Here is a 21971-nt window from a genome sequence, read left to right as displayed (position 1 = left end):
TCATTCTAAAAATCACTTTGTTGATTCAGTTTGAATAGAGATCAGAAATGACAAAAGCAGAACATCACTCAGACGTGTACCTTTAAATTTCCTAAATAGTAAAACTACTGCTATGATCCCAGTTGGTGTCACTATTGGACATGAGAATGGAGATTCCCCCAGACTGAAATCTGGCCTGATAGTCATATTGTGTTTTCCTTACCTTAACATGGTGGTTTTTCACTAAAATATAAACACGTGAGGCTGCGGATCTGTTTCGAATAGAATAATTGTTTCATACATAAAAGAAATACAATTAACGAAAACAAACACAGTTCTGACAAAAACACACTTATAACATGGTGAGAGCACATGGCAAATCAAAATCCCATGTACTCCCTAATGCCTTCACTTTGTTAAACAAAGTCCAGTTAAATACTCTTTACTATCAGATCTATAGATTTGATAAATCATTTCTGATTCTCTAAGCAGTGAAAACTTTGGGCATGAATCCTCACACAACTAATAGCTTAGTCTTTCTCATTTCTTTTTAATATAAACAATCTGCAGAGTTCTAATGGATCTTCCTGGTCTGGATTTTTCACAAATTTCATTCTCTCACTGAGGCAACCTATTTTTGTAACTGCAATGAATAAGTTATTTTTTTCTAGGAGAGACTGTTTTTGCATCTAACTTCAGTAAGGTCTCCTTCAAGCTATTCAAAAACTTTTTAACTAAATTAAAAAGCCTTGATCATCCTAGAGTCTGCTATCACAAATGGCTTTTATATCTTCTCTGTTGTAACCACCCCACAAGTTCGGAAGTAGCAAGCAGCATGAGCAAAGAGGGAATGTAAACGTATGTACTTGGGTTTCCAGAAATGATTTGCTAAGATGCCACATCAAATGTTACTGCAAACTTAAGAGCTCATGGCGCAGGGATGACATTGTAACATGGCTGGAGGAATACTTAGTTTAGAGAATGCAGAGATGAGAGATAAATTGATCAGCTTCATATTAGGAAGCCATAATTGGTAGAGTGTCACAGGGGTCAGTGCTGGGGCCCCAACTTTGATGAATGGCTCTAATGTATGATTGAGAACTTTCCTGATATCACAAAGGTAAGTAGCAATGTAAGTTGTGAAGAGCACAGAAAGAGTCTGTAAAGACATACGTTGAGTGAATCGGCAAAGAGTTGACAGATGGAGTAAAGTATTGGAAAAGAGGGGACTTGTTCACAGTGGTAAGAAGAACAAAAAAGCAAAACATTTACTTGTTTTATTTCAATTGAGATTGATTGAAGAATTCTGCAATATGTCAGAATTTGGGTATCCTGGTACATGAATCATAGAAACTGGGTATGCAGGTACACCAAGGAAGACAAATTACACATTAGCATTTATTGCAAGGGGAATCAAATATAAAAACAGAAAAATTTTGTTAGAGTTCAACAGAGTACTGGTGATGCCAGAGCTGGACTACTAAGTTGAAGATGAGAAGAAATATTTCCTTTCAGAAAATAGTAAGTAAGTGAAAGTCTCCTTATCAAAGAGTGGTGGACTGTTTGAATACTTTTAAAGCTGAGTTTGGGATATTCTTAACTAAGAAAGGAATAAAAAAAACCTTATTCATTGCAGTTACAGAAATAGGTTGCTGTGAGAAAATGAAATTTGTGAAAAATCCAGACCAGGAATGGAGAGGTGAGGTCACAATCAGGTCTGCCATGATTTGATCAAATGGTGAGCAGGTTCAAGGAGCTGAACAACCTATTCCTTTGTGTTTTTGTATGTCCATTAAGATCTAATCACTGGTGTGGAAGCATATTAGAGGAATAAAACACAAGTGCTGTGGATATGAATTTATAGCAGCAAATATTAAAAGTGCATTTGAAGTAGAAGTTTGATAAAGTTTCACTGCCATTTTGTTGAAGGGTCACACTAAAGTATTAACCCATTTCTTTCTTCCAAGTAGTACCCAATATGCTGTGCATTTTCAAAATGTTACTTTTAATTAAATTTAACAAGTTGTCAATCTGTGGCTATGTTCTTTATCATTAAAAATATATTTAAATGTTATATCTTGTGAAGTACATATATAAATTGATATACTTGAGCTTTTTCATTGCTTATCTGTATGTATCCACATTAATGAGAGTAAATGGTCCAAAAAGTAAGAGTTAATGAAATGTTATCTATAATCTCCTCAGGCAATTCCCCAATGATTTTTTTTTTATTAACAGTAATTGAGAACATAAATGATGAATAAATGCTTTCTTCATTTTTCTGGAAAAGTAACTCTGATGGCAATAATGATACTTTTCCCAACAAGAGTATAATGTAATTACTAATATGTTACTTGTAGCAGTCTTTTATCATTTTGCCCTGTGATCTGCAAGCCACAGATCCCCAGTGAATTAAGGTCTTTCTTGTAGACTTTAGAAACTATAAGATTTTTAATTTATTAGCATTTACCAGGCTCACTAAGTTTTATTTTAAAGAAATCCAAGATTGTAGAGTTTATTGAACTGGGAAAGGTAATTGGTGCACGGACCATTTAAGCCTTTGAGAAAGTGCGAAGCCCAGGCCAGTTCTTTATGACTAAAGATAGTGACTGTGCATCTTATTTTTGGAAGCCATTCCTGTATACCTCAATCATGGAATTATTGGTGTGGGAGGAAATGATCGCAGGAGCTCAGGGGTTGGCACCAGCTTCTCTGCAAACAGGCAGTCAGATCAGGAATATTAACCCATCAAACAGTGAAAGTGAGAATGACTCACTGGCTCATAATCCACAAGTTTTGATTTTAAAAAGAAATATTTTACTTTTGCTGTAGAAAAGAGACACAAAGTGCATTCTCTGGACAACTGGCAACCGAGTAGAGTTGACTTACCTTTTTTGAATTTTAATAATGGCTTGGGATAACTGTTGTCTGGTTTATTCTCCAAGACAAAGCCTCAACAAATCAGAATCTTGCTAACCAATCAATGTCTGGTTTGTCATTCAGTATATTATTGTGCATTTTGAAATTTGGTATTCTTGCATCCGTCCTGATGAGACAAAATGCTTTGACAACTCAGCTCTTCTTTCAGCATTATTCAGATTCTGGACTTTTAAGTGACCATCTTTTTTTTTCTTTTGCTCTGAGCATCCCACAGTGAAATTTGCGAAAGGAGTAAAGTAACCATACTCCTCCCACACTATGGAGCTGTTCTCTTTTAGAGAGAGACAAGCAGTGGTAGTTTAATCTGAGGGTCACAATGCTTCAGATAAGGTGAGAAGGAGAGTCATTTTTGGTAAACTCAGCCAGTGATGGGAATTGAACCTGGATAGTTGCCATCCCTTTGCATTGCAAATCAGTCATCCAGCCAACTGAGCTTACTGGGTATATTCCATTTGTACTCTAAGGATATGTATTTTCTTTGAAAAAAAAGAATAATCAATTAATGTTGCCACATCATGAGCCTCTTCAGGTGTGCAACAGCAACAAGAAAAGTGGAATTGTATAGCATTGCCAGTCCATTGGAACAAGTATCGAAACTATCAGAAAAAGAGCATCATGGTATTTACATGGCTAGAGACCTCCCCAATACAGAAGCCTGGTCAAAGTAACACACTGAATGGAAACTCTCCAACTCTCATGATGTCCTTGCAGTTTACTGATTACACATGTTCAGCAAAGTTAAGCATGATAACAGTAGATTATATTTTTATGTTTAAATGTTGTTATGGCATTGTCCTTCTGATAGTCCACACAAAAGTGTTGAGTTCCGTCATGTTTAGGAACTAACATGATCGGCGAACTCTACTTACTTTGACTCGGTTTGATGATATTTGCTCCTTGGATGCTGCCTGACCTGTGCTTTTCCAGCACTACAGTCTCAACTCTAATCTCCAGCATCTGCAGTCCACATTTTCTCCTCCTCAATGATATCTTCAATGAGCGTCACATCCACTTCCTTCTGCACCTGTGTGGCTTTGAAAGGATTAAGGCTGTAGGGATGTTGTTTTATCAGAACAGCATTTCCTACTTCTACCTCATGCACAATAACATTAATCCTCACCATCTTATTCTTGCAGATGTCCTGATACCACTGCAACAAGCCTTTCAACTGCGTTATTTGTTCCTGAGACAGATAGTTCACTAACTTAACCCACTCCTTATTGTTTAATGTATTTTGAGACGCATCTAGATTTGATTCCTCACTCTGCACAGCAGTAACTAACTACTGGATTAGTGGTGCTGGAAGAGCACAGCAGTTCAGGCAGCATCCAACGAGCAGCGAAATCGACGTTTCGGGCAAAAGCCCTTCATCAGGAATAAAGGCAGTGAGCCTGAAGCATGGAGAGTTTCTCCAGTTCCTTCTCTCTATTATAATAAGGTTTCAACGTATGCACATGACATACCTGATACAGTTTTTGTTCAATCCAGCATCTTTACCAGATAGTTTGCCTCAGTCAACTTTTTCTCAATTTGGTAGTGACCACTAAACCTGGCTTTGAAGGCATCCCTTACCATTAGTAACAATACTAATACATCGTCCCCACTGGAAAATATCTGTGTTTCAGAGTTTTTATCAGCCATTTGCTTTATTCTACACTGTGCCCTGTTTAAGTGCTGTTTAGCGAATCCACCTACCCGACTTAATCTCTTCTTCACCTCCAATATATAACCCAAGTGTGAGATCTCTGATTTCAGTCCTGTCAATTCTCTTTAAATAGTTGCAAAGGCTGTCTTACTTCATGTCCGAATAATAACGCAAAGGGAGTAAACTGACTAGATTTGTTTGGGGCATCTCTAATGGCCAACAAAATGAATGGGATACCTTTTATCTTAATCATTCAGGTATTCCTGACAGTATACACTTAACATGGTCTTCAGGGTCTGATGCCACCTTTCCAAAGCTCCCTGGAATTCAGGATGATACACCTTTGATTTAAAGTGGTGTATGCCTCGCGGTAAAATTAAACCCTTGGTCTGATTGAATCTCTCTGGGTAGCCCATACCGTATGAAGAAAGCTACTAACTCCTCAATCACCATTTTTGCCTTCTTACTCTGTAATTGGAATTGCCTCTAGAAATCTGGAAGACACATCCATTATGGTTAGCAAGTATTGGTTCCCACTTCTAGTGTTCAGGAGGGGACCTGCACAATCAATTATAACCCTTGTGAAAGGTTCTTTGAATGTGGGAATTGACAACAAAGGTACTAGTTCTATTACCACCATTTGGCATGTATGACATGAACAACAAAAGTTAACCACATCCTTGTGCATTTCAGGCTGATAGGATTGCTTTTGTACCTTAGCCCGTGTCTTTCATACACCGAGGTGACCACCTGGTGGTAGTTCATATGCTATCCATAACACTTCCTGTCTGATGCACTTCAGCCCATTTCTCCCATGCACTAACCTGCCATGATCTCCATTTTCAGCTTAGGATTCTATCTTTAAGACAATAACCTTCAAAAATGATCTCTGACTCCTTTTCTGGGTATGCATCAGCACATATATCTTTTATTGTATCATCTCTATGTTGTAATTCAGGACTAAACACTTCTGCCTGACCCAGTACCTGCTCAGTGGAGTCACACCATTACATCAAACTGAACCTCAACTCATTCGTCTTCCTCTTTAGTTTTTGCTTTGTGCTGTGAGTTATGACAGTGGGATCTTGTTGCTACACAGTCTGGAAAAATTCCAGATAGTTTTCTTTTAAATCCTCAGTTCTTTGGTCTTCCTTTGGCTTCTCTGCAACAAGGGGTATCACTCCCATCTTGGATCCTGCTAAATCATTCACAAGAAAAACTGTATTCCTGGAACCAATGCTGTGTCAATCATTCCCACTGTTACATCTCAGTCTTGAGTTAAATTTCTGTCCATCTATCCCACAAATTACTACTTTCTTGGGCAACAGGTCAGAAAGAGTGTAAATATGTTCATCTCTTACTATAAGAGACTAGTTAGATCCTGTATCTCTTAAAATTATAACTTCTTTCCCTTCTCTCCCTGTTCTTTCTGAGTAAACTTTACCCACAGAGGTGAATTCTTTATAGAGATCAGTCGCTAAATCCATACCCAGCCTCTCAAAATTACATCAACTTAATTTCAAAACCACACAGCGGCTGTCATCGGTGTCTGTCTCCCTGTGGCTATAGATCTCCCTGGCTCATCTTCGGTCTTTTGCTAAAAGACATCTCATGTAAAAGGTACCTTTGATGGAGAGTACTTTACTGGCAGTTACTCTGACGATAGCAGTTGGTCGCACTGTCTAACTGTCAAAATGTCTGTTTCTTTATAACCTCAGCATTGGATCATCTCATTGGTTCGATGTTAGCAATACATTAAATTCAAAATTGATTGGTTTTAGTATCCTGGGGCATAATTTAAACTGGTTAAATTTGAATGGTTGTAAAAACAGCAACCAAAACACAGGCATTTGTTTCACAGCCAAATGTTACATATTTTAAATTTTCCAGTACACTCTGAGACTGCTGGTCAGTCACATGACAGGTACCTGCAAGCTATCAATGCAAAACAGCCTTCACCTCTCTTAAAGGTACAGTACACTCCTTCAACTTCATAAAAATGCTTAAAACCAGTATGAACTCTGAAGGTTAAGGGTTTGAAGCAAATAAAGTAAAAGATCTTCACAATAATGGAATAGAATAATTATGCAACAAAGGAATCTTATAATGGATATATGCCCTTTGAGGAATTATTTTCTCTGAGAGCTCCAATCTTAAAGTGATGTAAATGTTTGAATAGATGTCAAACAACCTTGTCTGACATTGAATGTCACAAACACTTCATGTTCCTATTGGGTAAGATTGCAGAAAACCATCAGATATGTATCCATTAACCCTGTAGAAGGAGCCACTTGATGTTCAACAATACAAGTTAACAGAGACTTCTGCTTTAGTTGAGTCAGACTCTCAAATGGATATCTGTATTCTCCCAACACGGTTATGTATGGCTAAACCAAGCATGATCTGCTGAAGTGAAGACTCAATAATGAAAACTTGAAAATGGAAATAATCTCAGATAGATGTTGAAAATTTCAAGTGTTGGGATTATCTGTATTTTCTTTAACAGCCTGTTCCACTGAGGGTGTGCCCTTGGGCGCCTAGGTTGTTGATCCACTGACTTGCATGCAATGGAAACAAGTGAGGTCCTGAACAAATGATTGATTTGTGTAAAACAAGCATAGAAATTCAAATATTAAAAATAATTTCTGCTCATGCACTGGAAGACTCTTATTCGATCAGAACAGTAAGGAAACAATGGATTCATTGCCTTTTTTTTTACCAGATTTGGAAGAGGAAAAGAAGCTAAGGCCCAAGTTGACTCAGTAGCAAAATTGTCTCTCACACCATCATTCATTTACTCTCTCACATTCACCAAACCAGTTAAGCAGAAGTAGTGGGGGGTCAGGCTCTGCTGGTAGAGAGCAAGTTTGGATGAGAAGTGCTGCATCCTACCCAGGTAAGGTGGAAGTCAATAAAAATGTCATAGAATCTCGACAATGTGCAAACAGGCCCTTCAGCCCAGCAAGTGCACACAACCCTCTGAAGTATACCCCCACCCAGACCCATTCCCCTACATTTACCCCTGAATAGTGCATCTAATCTACACATCCCTGAACACTTGGGCAATTTAGCATGGCCAATTCACCTAATCCACATCTTTGGATTGTTGGAGGAAACCCAGACAGACACAGGCAGGAATGTGCAAACTCCACACAGACAGTCACCCGAGGCTGAAATTGAAGCTGGGTCCCTGGCGCTGTGAGGTAGTACTGCTAACCACTGTGCCGCTGTCATAAGTCATAGAGTCATAGCGATGTACAGTATGAAAACAGACCCTTCGGTCCAACTCGTCCATGCCGACCAAATATCCCAACCCAACCTAGTCCCACCTGCCAGCACCCGGCCCATATCCCTCCAAATCCTTCCTATTCATATACCCATCCAGATGCCTTTTAAATGTTGCAAATGTACCAGCCTTCACCACTTCCTCTGCCAGCTCACTCCACACATGTGAGTGAAAAAGTTGCCCCTTAGGTCTCTTTTATATCTTTCCCCTCTCACCCTAAACCTATGCCCTCTAGTTCTGAATTCTCCCAATCCAGGGAAAAGACTTTGTCTATTTGTGCTATCCATGCTCCTCATGATTTTATAAACCTTTATAAGGTCACCCCTCAGCCTCTGATGCTCCAGGGAAAACAGTCCTAGCCTATTCAACCTCTCCCTATAGCTCAAATCTTCCAACCGTGGCAAAATCCTTGTAAATCTTTTCTGAACCCTTTCAAGTTTCATAACATCTTTCCGATAGGAAGGAGACCAGAAATGCACGCAATATTCCAACAGTGGCCTAACCAATGTCCTGTACAGCCAAAACATGACCTCCCAACTCCTGTGCTCAATACTCTGACCAATAAAGGAAAGTATACCAAGCACCATCTTCGCTCTTCTATCCACCTGCGACACCACTTTCAAGGAGCTATGAACCTGCATTCCAAGGTCTCTTTGTTCAGCAACACTCCCTAGGACCTTACCATTAAGAGTATAAGTCCTGCTAAGATTTGCCTTGTCAAAATGCAGCACCTCACATTTATCTGAATTAAACTCCATCTGCCACTTCTCAGCCCATTGGCCCATCTGATCAAGATCCCGTTGTAATCTGAGGTAACCTTCTTCGCTGTCGACTACAGCTCCAATTTTGGTGTCATCAGCAAACGTACTAACTATACCCTTTATACTCACATCCAAATCATTTATATAAATGATAAAAAGTAGTGGACCCAGCACCAATCCTTGTAGCACTCCACTGACCACAAGCCTCCAGTCTGAAAAACAACCCTCCATCACTATCCTCTGTCTTCTACCTTTGAGCCAGTTCTGTATCCAAATGGCTAGTTCTCCCTGCATTCCATGAGATCTAACCTTGCTTGCCAGTCTCCCACAGGGAACCTTGTCAAACACCTTACTGAAGACCATATAGATCACATGTACCGCTTGGCCCTCAGCAATCCTCTTTGTTACTTCTTCAAAAAAGCCATAAAGCCATATTGACTATCCCAAATCAATCTTTGCCTTTCCAAATACATGTACATCCTGTTCCCCAGGATTCCCTCCAACAACTTGCCCACCAGTGACATCAGGCTCAATGGTCTACAGATCCCTGGCTTGTCCTTACCACCTTTACTAAACAGTGGCACCACATTAACCAACCTCCAGTCTTCCGGCACCTCACCTGTGACTATTGATGATCCAAATATCTCAGTAAGAGGCCCAATAATCACTTCCCTAGCTTCCCACAGAGTTCTAGGGTACAATTGATGAGGCCCTGGGGATTTATCCACTATTATGCATTTCAAGACATCCAACACTTCCTTCTCTGTAATATGGACATTTTTCAAGATGTCACCATCTATTTCCCTACATTCTATATCTTCCATGTCCTTTTCCACAGTAACTACTGATGCAAAATACTTGTTTAGGATCTGCCCCATCTCTTGCGGCTTCACACAAAGGCTGCCTTCCTGATCTCCCTAGTTACCTTTTTGTCCTTAATGTATTTGTAAAGGCCCTTTGGATTCTCCTTAACTCTATTTGCCAAAGCTATCTCATGTCCCCTTTTTTCCCTCCTGATAAGTATACTCCTACTGCCTTTGTACTCTTCTCAGGAATCATTCAATCTCTCCTGTCTATACCTGATATATGCTTCCTTCTTCTTCCTAACCAAACCCTCAATTTCTTTAGTCATCCAGCATTCCCTATGCCTACCAGCCTTTCCTTTCACTCTAACAGAAATATACTTTCTCTGGACTCTGGTTATCTCACTTCTGAAGGCTTCCCATTTTCAAGCCATCCCTTTACATGCCCATCTGCGCCCAATCAGCTTTTGAAAGTTCTTGCCTAATGCCGTCAAAATTGGCCTACCTCCAATTTAGGACTTCAACTTTTAGATCTGGTCTATCCTTTTCCGTCACTATTTTAAAACTAACAGATTGTCCATGAGCAGAAGCCAAGCAAATGTTTTTCTTGGCTAAGAAACATTTGGGCAATGATTTCAGGAATCCTGTGGGTAAAGAAGAATAATGTCAGTGCCATAGCATGAACCAGACATTTGCGATGTGCAGCACTTGGCCTAATAGTGGCAGAATCCAATGCCCTCTTGTGGCAACTACGTGAGTGGCAGCTGAAGAACTTGCTTTTATCTCCAACAGAATACAAAGGCCTTATGACAAGAAATCACCCCAGAAATGCAGGCCTTTGTGTTTACTTTTAAAAATTAGGTAATCATTAGCTATCAAAATAGGCTGACCTTTCTGCGGCCACAGACAAGTTTGTTGCCTTTCTGGTGTCAGGGTCATGGATATTACTGAGAGACTGCAGGGCATCCAGAAGGGGAAGGGTGATAAGTCAGAGGTTGTGGTACGTATTGGTGCCAACAATATAGGAAGAGTGAAAGATGAGGTCTTGTATCAAGAGTTCAAGAAGCTAAACAATAGATTGAAAAGCAAGATCTCAAAGGTTTTACTCTCTGGATTACTCCTAGTCTTACATGCTAGACACTGCAGAATTAAGAAATTACAGCAGATGAACGTGTGGTTCAAGAGTTGGTGCACGAGGAAAGATTTTAGATTCCTGGATCATTTGGACCATTTCTGAGAAAGGTCATACCTCCGGTATGTAGGACAGTCTGTACCTGAATCAGACTGAGACCATCAACTTTGGGGGAGGCTTTGCTAGTGCTGTTGGGAGAATATCAAACTACTTCAGCAGGGACAGGATCACAGTGCATTGGCTCAATGATGAAACATCATAGCAAATTCAGACATGTTGAGTCTCAGTAAAATGAGGTGAGGCTAGATAGCCACTACTTTAATGCTTTGAGCATTATAGGTAAAACAGATGAATTAAGGGTATAGATTGTACATGTAATGTTGTGGATATCATGAGGACATGGTTGAGGGAGGGACAGGACTGGCAACTCAGCATTCCAGGGTATAAGATCTTCAGGCAGGATAGGGGAAGGTGCAAAAGAGAAGATGTGGTTGATTTATTAACTAAGACATCAATTATTTCAGTACGGAGAGACAGTATCTTGGAGGGTCATGAAATGAGGTTCTGTGGGTACAGCCTAGAAATAAAAAGCTCCCAAACAGTTGGTGGACAATTGAGGAGAAGCTATGAAGAAAATTCACTGAGATGTGTAAAAATAATAATTTGTTAGAGGATTTCAACTTCCCCAATTTTCATTGGAATAATTGCATAAATGGGTCTAGGGGAGGCAGATTTCTTGAAATGTCTGCAGGAGACCTTGTCATGTCAATATGTTTATGGTCTGATAAGTATGGGATGATGCTGCTTCTTTAACAAGGTTATGCTGTCCTTGTTTTTTTTAAGAGTGGTTGTAAAAGGCAGAGCTTCCAATTTGTCTGGCTTTAGGAACTTATATTATGGCTAACAGATACTGCCTGAGGCAACAATCAGGGAAAAGTGCTTTTCATTTTTTGGTTTAAAAAATACTTGTACAATGAAAGGGGAGTGGCCAGTTCTCCCAGTTCAGGTATTTTTCTGGTTTGGGTAAGTTTTTAGCTGGGGACCTAGAGAAATAGCAGCTGGACTAAAATGACATTCTATACTGATTGTCTCTCTGATATTTCACTTATAAGAAACTATGTTTGATTTTACTTTTTTTTTGCCAAGTAATGTGTTTATGGGGATGTTGCAGGAAATTGGAACAGTATCATTAAGTTGCAATAGAGTCTGTTGGGTTTTCAGATAGGTTAAGTTATTCCATATTCTGTTCTCTTTTGTTTGTGTTTCATTTGGTAGTCTGTAAATACATTCTGTTTTGTTTAAAAACGAATGCTTTCACCATCTGCATCACTCCTGAAATATCTACCTCACACCTGCCTAAAACAACTAGAAATGTTAAGGTCTGGACTACCTTCTTGAAATGTTTTGAGAGGGGCTGGCCTGGTCCATAACAAATGTTAATGCAATGCTAGACCTAATTCTGAGCCAAACAAATGTTCAAGGGGGAAATCAGAGACCATTTTAATGATAGTGACCACAGTGGTATAAGTTTTAGGTTTGTTATGGAAAAGCAAAAAGATGGCCTGAAAATAAGGGTTTTGGATTGGGGGGGAGTCAGATTTTATTAAAATAAATCAGGATTTAGCCAAAGTACACTGAACAGCTACCGTTTACGCAAGGTAAATCTACAGTTGGATGTGTTCAAAATGGAATTTGGTGAGTACACCCTTAGGGTGAAATGTAGGATGTCTAGGAATATTGAAAACTGGATAAAAAGGAAAAGAGAAGCACAAAACAGGCATAAAGGATGTAACAGAGATCCCAGTGCAGTATAGATTGTGCCGGGGGACCTTAAGAAAGCTATTAAGAGAACAAAAAGGAAGCATGAAAAGATACTGGTGGTAATGATTAGCGATTATTATAATTATTCATAATAATTATTCTACAAGTATATCAAGGGGAAAATAATAACCAGGGAAAGAGTAGCCCCATCAGTGATTGAGGAAGACATCTGTGTATGGAGCTGGAGGAACCTTTGTAGAATGTTAAATGACTACTTCACATCTGCCTCCACTTTGGAGGAAGAGAATGTTGTTACAGAATTTGAGAGGATGGACTAAGGGCTACTTGAGAAGTTTGAAGTAGGGAATGAGAAGGTATTGGAGGGTTTACTGAGCTCAAAAGTAGACAAATCCCCAGGTCCAGATGACTTGTATTCCAGACTGTGTGGGAGATGAGGCAGGAAATCTTCATGGCCCAGACCATATTGGGTTAATATGTATGTCAGTAAGAGGCTGTGAAGGCTTCTATCCAGAGTCTAGGTCATGCTCAGCTGGGACTGTCATACCAGGTTATTCTAAAGGTGGAGAGCTATCGTCAGCCCTGGGTTTTCTTAATAGTATCCATAGTAACAGAAGTTCAAGGAGCTTGGGGAAAATGGGAAGCTCAAGTCTGAGAATGACAGTCTTGAATTAGGTCACTGAGGCAATGAGTTCAGTGAGAAAGATGCCTGGACTGCTTTGATGGAGCTTTACATTGTAATCCAGAAGTGTGTCTCATACTAGACTGGTTAAGAAGATTAGATCACAGAGGATCCAGAGACAGCCAGCTAGTTGAATACAATATTGTATTTATGATAGGAGTCAGACAGTGGTGATAGAGGGTAGTTGTTCAGACTGAAGGCCTGTGACCAGCGGTGTACTGCAGGAATCAGTGATCGGTTCACTGTTATTCATTACATATATGAATGATTTGGATGAGAACACAGGAGGCATGGTTAGTAAGTTTGCAGATGATAAAAAATTTGAAGTTTTGAGGACAGTGAAGAAGATTATCTAAGAATATAATGGGATTTGATCAACTGGGCCAGTGGCTCAGGAAATAGCAGATGGATTTTAATTCAGATAAATATGAGGTACTGCATTTTGGTAAGACAAACCAGGACAGCAGCCTGGGGAGGGTTCTCAAATAGAGAGACCGAAGGTTGCAAGGACATTGAAAGTGGCATCACAGGTGGACAATGGTGAAGAAGACATTTGGCACACTTGCCTTTGTCATTCAGAGCATTAAGTGCAGGAGTTGAGACATCATGTTACAGCTACACAAGAACATCGGTAAGAACACCTTTGGAGTACTGACATAATTCTGGTTGTCCTGCTTTAGAAAGGACTTTACTAAGCTGGAAAGGGTGAAAAAAGATTTACAAGGAAGTTAGCGTGACTGGAATGTTTGAGTTAGAAGAAGAGGCTAGATAGGATGGGACTTTCTGCTCCTGGAGTGTTGGAGACTGAGGGGTGACTTTATAAAGGTTTATAAAATCATGAGGGGCGTAGATAAGGTGAATAGTCAAGATTTGGAGGTGCTGGTGTTGGACTAGGGTGGACAAAGTTAAAAATCACACAACACCAGTTTATAGTCCATCAGGTTTATTTGGAAGGACTAACTTTCGAAGCACTGTTTCTTCATCAGGTGGCTGTCCACCTGATGAATAAGCAACGCTCCTGAAGCGAGTGCTTCCAAATAAACCTGTTGGAATATAACCTGGTGTTGTGTGATTTTTAACTTTGTGAACAGTCAAGGTCTCTTCCCTGTGGTGGAGGAGTCCAAAACTAGAGAGCATAGGTTTAAGGTAAGGGGGAAAGATTTAACAGGAACCTAAGGGGCTACGCTTTCATGCAGAAGGTGGTGAAGTGGGGATAGGTGAAGACAAGCAGAGGGTATGACCTGATTGTTCAATGGAAGGAATGAATCCAGTCAGTAGCAGGAAGGAGTGGAAGGGAGGGGGAGGGACATCCCACAGGGGCCAACCAGACCTCTCAGTCACCACCCATTTCGATTCCCCTTCCCACTCCCTTTCTGACATGACAATCCTTGCTCTCCCCCATTGCCACAATGAACCTCATCACAAATTGGAGGAATAACATCTCATCTTGTGCCTGGGCAGCCTACAGCCTGGAGAACTCAACATTTCAAATAGCCTCCCTTCCCACTCCCAACTCCCTTCCCAGCCACTCCCCCTTCCGTCCACTCCTCCCTGTTACCGACCAGATTCATTCATTCCATTGATCAACCAGATTCATTCCTCCCATTTATTACCAGGTCATACCCTCTACTTGTCTTCACCTATCCCCACTTCACCATCCTGCCCCCACATCCCTGTACATCTATCCCCAGTCCTGAAGAAGGGTTAGACCCAAAATGTTGACTTCTGCACCTCCTGATGCTGCCTGGCTTGCTAGGTAAAAACAATGACTGCAGATGCTGGAAACCAGAGTCTAAATTAGAGTGGTGCTAGAAAAGCACAGCAGTTCAGGCAGCATCCGAGGAGCAGTAAAATCGACGTTTCGGGCAAAAGCCCTTCAGGAATAAAGGCAGAGAGCCTGAAGGGTGGAGAGATAAGTGAGAGGAGGGTGGGGGTGGGGAAAAAGTAGCATAGAGTACAATAGGGGAGTGGGGGAGGGGATGAAGGTGATAGGTCAGGGAGGAGGGTGGAGTGGATAGGTGGAAAAGAAGATAGGCAGGTAGGACAAGTCATGGGGACAGTGCTGAGCTGGAAGTTTGGAACTGGGTGAGGTGGGGGAAGGGGAAATGAGGAAACTGTTGAAGTCCACATTGATGCCCTGGGGTTGAAGTGTTCCGAGGCGAAAGATGAGGTGTTCTTCCTCCAGGCGTCTGGTGGTGAGGGAGCGGCGGTGAAGGAGGCCCAGGACCTCCATGTCCTCGGCAGAGTGGGAGGGAGAGTTGAAATGTTGGGCCACGGGGCGGTGTGGTTGATTGGTGCAGGTGTCCAGGAGATGTTCCCTAATGCGCTCTGCTAGGAGGCATCCAGTCTCCCCAATGTAGAGGAGACTGCATCGGGAGCAACAGATACAATAAATGATATTGGTGGATGTGCAGGTAAAACTTTGGATGTGGAAGGCTCTTTTAGGGCATTGGATGGAAGTGAGGGAGGAGGTGTGAGCGCAGGTTTTGCAATTCCTGAGGTGGCAGGGGAAGGTGCCAGGATCTGGCTTGCTGTTGTTCTTCCAGCCTCATGCCTGTCTACTTTCGAGGGGATATGGGCCAAACGTAGGCAAATGGGATTAGTTCAGTTTAGAAAACCTGGTCAGTATGGACAAGTTATGCCAAAGATTCTGGTTCTGTGCTGTATGGCTCTATGACTGTATATTGTTATTGCATGCTGTGCCTTTCACACTGGAGCTGTCAAAGGGTACATGTCTTGGATATAGAATATGGGAGATTGGCAGCTGTTTTCTCAGGATCAGGACATTGACTGGGAAAGACATCCAGAAGAGCATTTCAGAGCAATTCATCATCACTTGTGAGAGCCCAGAGAGAACCTAATTGAACCATCAAGTATTGGAGAACCTCCGGTGTTCTGGCTGCATCTGTGGAATAAGAAATAGAATTGATGTTTTGAGTTCAATATGACATTTCTTCCAAAGAAGAGCAGATGGCCACACAATGGGATTGAGTAGTTGCCTGGTCTCCAGCAGTCCTCTGACAGTGGGTGATTCGTAGCATTTCTTTTTTGTCCAGCTACAAAGACATGCACCTGACACAAGTGGAAATGGAACAGCAGTGCAGCACAGTTCAGTGAAGCTTAATGGGTTGATGTCTTCCCATCCACATGAGTGACTATGGTCTTCCCTACTAAACCAGAGAGTTTCCTCTTCATATGAACTCAGAAGTCTCATGTCTGCCCCTCCAGTGTTTGATCTGGTTGTGAGCTGACCTTTACTGTAATGAAAAGAAGACTGTGTTGATTATGATGGAAATACATGTTAGAGCAGTTTGTGTTGATGCAGGAGTGGGAAAGGTGGTGAGATGCCCCCAGTGAGTGAGTAGGAAGCAGTGACGGCAGGAAGAGTTAGTAGTGTGGAATGATGAGGTGGGTCAGAGCCAAGGAGTGGACATGCTAATTGCAATAATGAGTGATGTAAACCATGAGCCTTAGTGTGTCCTATATGCAGTGGTGGATATCGAATGTGTGATGCCTCCATCAGCACAAGATCACTGACCTTCTTCCTGCACTGTTGTGTGCTCCTTTTTAATCCAGGACACAGCACTGACCCAGGCTGCTACCTAAGTCCAGGGTAGATGTCTGTAATGGTGTGACCACCTGCGGTGGTTAGTCGGTAAAAGGATTGCCCTCATCCCCAAATCACCAACACTTCCAGATCTCTGTTCCTGAAGTGGGGTGCAGACTTTTATTTCCTGGGCCATGTGTTCTGTAATGGCGGTGGAGCACTACAAAGTCACTTATCAACCAAAGCATGGCTGTTTCAGCCTGAACATTTAGAAGTGCTGTTATTCATGCTGCATAAGAAAAAGAGCTTCCTGCCTGCTGAGAGTGAGTAGGAAGTGCAGAGGGCAGGGAACACTAGTAGTTTAAGAAGATGAGGTAGATGAGAGCCATTGAGTCAACATGCTGCATAGAATGTTGTCAGTTGTACTCCATGAGCTTTGGTGGAATTAGTGTGCAGTAACAGCATTACAATGCCTTCATCCTGCATTGCTATGTATTCCTTTTTACCAACGACATCTTTGTTCAAGCTAATTGAGTCTGCTAATGAGGCCTCTTCAGGGAGATAAGATAATGAAGAAGGCATTCGGTACACTTGCCTTTATTGATCATTGCATTGAGTATAGGAATTGGAAGGTCATGTTAGAAGACCATAAGACCATAAGAAATAGGAGTGGAAGAAAGGCCATTCAGCCCATCGAGTCCACTCCACCATTCAATCATGGCTGATGGGCATTTCAATGCCACTGACCCACACACTCCCCGTGTTTCTTAATTCCTTGCAAGATTAAGATTTTATCAATCTCTGCCTTGAAGACATTTAACATCCCAGCCTCCACTGTGCTCCATAACAGTGAATTCCACAGGCCCACCACTCTCTGGCTGAAGAAATGGCACCTCATTTCCATTTGAAATTGACCCCCTCTAATTCTAAGGCTGTGCCCACGAGTCCTAGTATCCCTGCCTGACGGAAACAACTTCCCCGCGTCCATCCTTTCTAAGTCATGCATTATCTTGTAAGTTTCTATTAGATCTCCCCTCAACCTTCTGAAATCTAATGAATACAATCCCAGAATCCTCAGCCGTTCATCGTTTGTTAGGTTTACCATTCTAGGGACCATCCTTGTGAATCTCCGCTGGACATGTTCCAGTGCCAGTATGTCCTTCCTGAGGTGAGGGACGCAAAACTGGACACAGTATTCTAAATGGGTCTAACCAGAGCTTTATAAAGTTTCAGTAGCACATCACTGCTTTTACATTCCACCCCTCTTAAAATAAATGACAACGTTACATTTGCTTTCTTAACCATGGACTCAACCTGCAAGTCAACCTTTAGAGAATCCGGTACTAACACCCCCAGATCCCTTTGAATTTTGGCTTTATGAATTTGCTCACTGTTTATAAAATAGTTCATGCCTGTGTTCTTTTTTCCAAAGTGCAAGACCTCGCATTTGCTCACATTGAACTTCATCAGCCATTTCTTGGACCATTCTCCTAAACTGTCTAAATCTTTCTGTAGGCTCACTACCTCCTCAGAACTACCTGCCTGTCCACCTAATTTTGTATCATCAGCAAACTTCGCCAGAATGCCCACAGTCTCTTCATCCAGATCATTTATATATACAGTGAACAGCCGGGGCCCTAACACTGAATCCTGCTGGACACCACTTGTCATCAGCTGCCATTTCAAAAAATAACCTTTATCACAACTCTCTGCCTTCTGTCAGACAACCAATTCTCAATCCATGCCAGTAGCTCACCTTAAACACCATGAGCCCTCACCTCACTGAGTAGCCTCCTGTGAGGCACCTTATCAAAGGCCTTTTGGAAGTCTAGGTAGATAACATCCACTGGGTTTCCCTGGCCTAACCTACTTGTTACCTCTTCAAAGAATTCTAAGAGGTTAGTCAGGCATGACCTTCCCTTTCTAAATCCATGCTGACTTGTTCTAATTCGATCCTGCACTTTCAAGAATTTAGAAATCTCATCCTTACCGATAGATTCTAGAATTTTACCTATAATCGAGGTTAGGCTAATTGACCTATAATTTTCCACCTTTTATCTTGATCCTTTCTTGAACAAGAGGGTTACAACAGCAATTTTCCAATCATCTGGGTCTTTCCCTGGCTCCAGTGATTTTTGAAAGATGACAACTAACGCCTCTGCTATTTCTTCAGCTACCTCCCTCAGAACTCTTGGATGTAGCCCATCCGTGCCAGGAGATTTATCAGTTTTAGACCTTTTAACTTACCAAGTACTTTCTCCTTTGTAATGGCCACCATACTCAACTCTGCCCCTTGAAGTTAATTATGTTGCACCAGTACAGGACATTGGTTAGGGCACTTTTGGAATACTGCATTCACTTCAGGTCTTCTTGCTATAGAAAGGATTTTGTGAAATTTGAAAGGGTTCAGAAAAGATTTATAAAGATATTGGCAGGGTTGGAGGGTTTGAGCTATAGGGAGAGGCTGAATAGACTGGGGCTTTTTTTCTCTCGTGTTGGCGACTGAGAGGTGACCTTATAGAGGTTTATAAAAACATGAGGGACATGAATAGGGTGAATAGTCAAAGTCTTTTCACCAGGGTAAGAGAGTCCAAACCTAGAAGGCATAGGTTTAAGGTGAGAGAAGAACAATTTAAAAGGGAACTAAGCAGCAATATTTTCACGTAGCGGGTGGTGCATGTGTGGAATGAGCTGCCAGAGAAATAGTGGAGATTGGTGCAATTACAACATTTAACAGACATCTGGATGGGTATATGAATAGCAAGAGTTTGGAGAGGTACAGGACAAATGCATGGCAAATGGGACTAGATTAATTTAGGATATTGGTCGGCATGGTTCAAAGGTTCCATCTTGATAACGCTACGACTCTGACAGTCAGTAGAATAAAGCACTGCCTTCCTTTCCACTGTCCACTGACCAGCAGCTCCAGGTCGCTAATGGCTTCCCTTTCTGGGCCATGTCCTCAGTTATAACAAATAAGCCCCATGGATTTGTTCCTGGCTTGCAGTGTCTGAGTAGTGTGCAGTTAGACTTTAACTATGGAGCCAGTGGCAAGAACGTGAGAATGTCCCAGCAATATTGTACACTCCCACCCCCTTGCTGTGTGATTATGTGAGAAGATAGTTGTACCCTAGATGGATAATTAATGAGTGAAGATTGAAAGGTGGCATGTTTAAAGTCTGAGCCACAGTGGACCAGATGCCATTAATCTCACTCGACAAAATACTTTGACTCAAAATCAGAAAATTCAGGTCATGATCTTTTTGATCAAATAATAACCCAAATTAATGTTATGATAGTGCAATTAAATATGACAATTTAAATTGAAGATTTCAGTCTTGATCTTCCTTAGTTCTTGTTCTAAAATACCCTAACTTAATGACATTAATTAGACCAGTGGTTCTTAATGTGTGAATAGTGACACCCTGTCAGCTAAAAATAATCATTTCTTTGACTATACTTTAGTTCGGACAGATACATCTTACAGTTCCAAAAGCATTTGGACAACATTTAAATGGGCATAAAATTCAATCTCCAAATTCAAGGCCCAGACACATCAGATTTAATCTTTAATAAATCAACAGAATTTCAGGGTCTTGAAATCTGTATATTGCCAAATATAGCACAGACGCAGATTCTATACATTTTTTTTCACACTTTTTGGATTTATCCACATCCACAAAACTTATTTATGTCTACTCTTGGAAATTAAGATGAGAAGTCTAACACCAGGAAATCTGTACAGAGCTTTAACTTATCAGTACTTTAAATCTTGTGGCATTGACAATACATCAACTAGCCCAGTACCATTAACATAAATTGAGCTACAAGACATTAATTAACATTTGATAGTACCGCAATTTTTTTTTGAAGTTATTTGCTATTAAGTGCCGCTTGATAGCACTGCTGATGGCACATTCCATCATTTCTCTAATGATTGAGTGTTGACTAAGCAGGCAGTAATTGGTCAGATTGGATTTGCCTGACCTTTTGTGATTGGGACATACCTGACCAATTTTATATGTCAGCATTGTCCATGTTCTGGAAGAGTTGACCTACAACCATATGTGTTTGAAACAAGAGTAGGCCCCATGATTCCTTGAATCTTCACTGCCATTAATACATAATTCTGCCTACCACCAGTAACCTTTTATCTTTTTTTTATTAATTCATGGGATATGGCTGTCATTGACTGGATCAGTATTTATGGTCCATCCCTAATTGCTCTTGAGAAGACACAAGTGAATAGATGTCTTGAACTGCTGTATACTACTTGCTCCCCACACAATGCTGTAAGGGAGCGAGTTTCAAGTTTTTGAGCCAGGAAGACTGAAGGGAAATGCAATATATTTCCAAGTAAGGATGGTGAGTGGCTTGAAGGGGAACTTCATGTTTCTGCTGTCCTTATCTTTCTAGATGGTAGTGGTTGTGAGTTTGTAAGGTACGTCTAAGGCTGTGGTGTGCACTTTAGCTGTGCATTTTTTAGATGGTACACAATGCTGCTACTGAATGTACCAAGATAGAGGGAATGGATATTTGTGGATGTAGATGTAATTAAGCAGGTTATTTCATCCTGGAGGGTATCAAACTTCTTGAGTATTTTTGGAGCTATAGTGATTCAGGCAGGTGGGGAGTGCTCCATTATACTGCTGACTTATGATATGTAGATGATGTACAGGCTTTGGGGAGTCGAGAGATGATTTGCTCACTGTAGGATTCTTAGCCTCTGATCTATTCTTGTAGTAACAGTATTTATATGGCTAATATCGCTCAATTTCTGGTCAATGGAAACCTCAGAATGTTAATAGTGTGAGATTTAGTAATGGTAATGCAATCGAATGTCAAGGTGAGGTGGATAGATTTTGTCTTGTTGGAGATAACACTTGTGTGGGGCAAAAGTCACTTTCCATTTGTCAACCTAATCCTGGATATTGTCCCTAGGTCTTGTTGCATTTGGATATAAACTATTTCAATATCTGAGAACTGTAAATGGTGCTGAATATAGTTGAAAAGTCAGTGAAAATCCACACTTCTGACCTGATAGAGGGAAGGCCATTGAAGAAACAGCTGAATATTATTGACCCTAGGGCACTAACTTGAGTAACATGGGACTTGTGGTATGGTGGTAGTGTCTCTACCTCTGCGCCAGAAGGTCTAGATTCAAATTTGACCTGTTCCAGAGGTGTGTCATCATATGTCTGGACAGGTTGGTTAAAACACCCACACTGAGTTACTTCTGGAGCTCAGTTAATGGATCTCCAAGAATCAGAACCAACTTACAAGTGACTCCAACAAGTGGAGAATATTCACTGGATTCCTATTGACTCCAGTTTTGTTAAGGCTCATGGATGCTTCACTTTGTCAAATGTGACTTTGATGTCTGGAGCAGTCATTCTGTTCTCATCTCTGGAATTCAG

The 21971-nt window shown here is 41.1% G+C and overlaps 1 protein-coding gene across 4 annotated transcripts in view; it reads left to right on the top strand.

The window, feature by feature from the left end:
- The window catches only part of unc5a (unc-5 netrin receptor A), a 586231-nt gene that overhangs the window by 429772 nt on the left and 134488 nt on the right, over window positions 1-21971 (top strand). The window lies entirely within an intron of this gene.

Source organism: Chiloscyllium punctatum, chromosome 20 (assembly GCF_047496795.1).
Source record: "Chiloscyllium punctatum isolate Juve2018m chromosome 20, sChiPun1.3, whole genome shotgun sequence".
NCBI lineage: Eukaryota > Metazoa > Chordata > Chondrichthyes > Orectolobiformes > Hemiscylliidae > Chiloscyllium > Chiloscyllium punctatum.
The sequence above is the reverse complement of the archived record's forward strand: the minus strand, read 5'-3'. Positions and strand labels throughout refer to the sequence as shown.